This window comes from Trachymyrmex cornetzi, unplaced genomic scaffold, assembly GCF_001594075.2.
Source record: "Trachymyrmex cornetzi isolate Tcor2-1 unplaced genomic scaffold, Tcor1.1 scaffold908, whole genome shotgun sequence".
Taxonomy (NCBI): domain Eukaryota; kingdom Metazoa; phylum Arthropoda; class Insecta; order Hymenoptera; family Formicidae; genus Trachymyrmex; species Trachymyrmex cornetzi.
Genome location: NW_017300254.1, coordinates 391,095 through 392,618, shown reverse-complemented (window position 1 = coordinate 392,618; position 1,524 = coordinate 391,095).

The window sequence follows — 1,524 nt, the reverse complement described above, 5'->3', positions numbered from 1 at the left end:
GTGCCGCAATTAAATGAATAGTAGTCTCTTCGGGGATGAATATAATACGCTTTAGTAATTTTCTAAACCTAGCCACCCCTTGCTGGAATTTGTTACAGACGAAGAAGTAGCGAAAGTCGGCCCTCACTCGAGTTTAACAATTATTTCAACAAATTAATCGGTCGTGTGCATAGTTTTCATGAATTGGATATTACTTAGTAATATATTTACAGCAATTCTGTGATAATTATTGTCTATCTTCGTCTTTACTGCGTTTGAAATTACATTTGACGTAATATTTTATTGATTTCCGTGATTTTTATTCATTTGTTTTTCGATATCTGAAAGCGGGGCCCCGAGCGCGATTCGTTCCTGGGTTTCGCCGCGCGCGAGCGAATAGGTGGCCAGAATAGGGGACTAGCTTCAGCGTCATCTAGTTACGGCTATTTATTATAAGTTCCCTTAATGTCCCTATTAATTAAACAATAAATATTTTTTAAGTAAAAGTTGTTATTTATATTAACTGTTAAATAGTATTTTCAATTTATTTATTAATTTTTCAAATTTTTTTTACGAACTTCTTTATTAATACAAATCTTTTATATTAATTGTTATTTTATTTATTGTTGTTATTTATATTAATGCTATTTGCATCTTAAAAATCTGTAAATAACTTATTGCGAAAAATATTGCCTTATCCAGAATTATTTAAGGACATAAATATAAGAATTTACCATTATCAGTCAATTTATCGTCTTCTTCGTCGACTTCACTTTCATTATTAGGAGATATATCATCTAACGCCTCTGTATATCGTGTACGTTCTAATTTGTCAATCGAGATCTGTCTCTGCAATGAATAAGAACAATGATTGTCTTGAAATTATATTGATGAAGTTTCTTTTTCAGTTTCTTCTGATTCACTCGAGGATCCCTGTTTGAGTGAATTAGTTGGAGATGATTCTGAAGAATTAGACAAATTTAGGATTCTTTTATATGTTTTAATTTCCTTTCTTTTTGGAGACATGGTAAATGATGACGTGTTTTCTTCATGAGATGATCTCTCTCCTATTTCGGTACCTCTAGAATTGTTTATATTTTCGGTTCTGATACATTTTTCTGTTTCATTATGATGGACACTTGCAGATACTTTTCTTTTCTTTAATCTTCTTGATTCTAAGTCCGAAAAATTAGTGGATTTTTTTTCGCAGTTATCAAATCTAGTTTTCCCTTTTTTTCCTCACTGGTATAACAAATAAAAAATATTAATTTCATTTTAATTAAAAAATATTACTTTTTCTTTTTTTATGCAGCACAAACTTACGCTTTACTTTATCGGAAAAAGAAGACGAGTCGTTTCGTTTTTTTAAATCATAGTGAGCATTATCAAGTAAGTTTTAAATTTCTTTCGGATTATTTTTAATTGTGCGAAATTTATATTTGTTCTTTTCTATTATTGATCTTTCCTTAGCTGATATTTCAGGATCTGATGTAAACACGTAATTTTGTTTGGTCAAATTATAAAGTTTCTTTTCAGCTTCGTCAT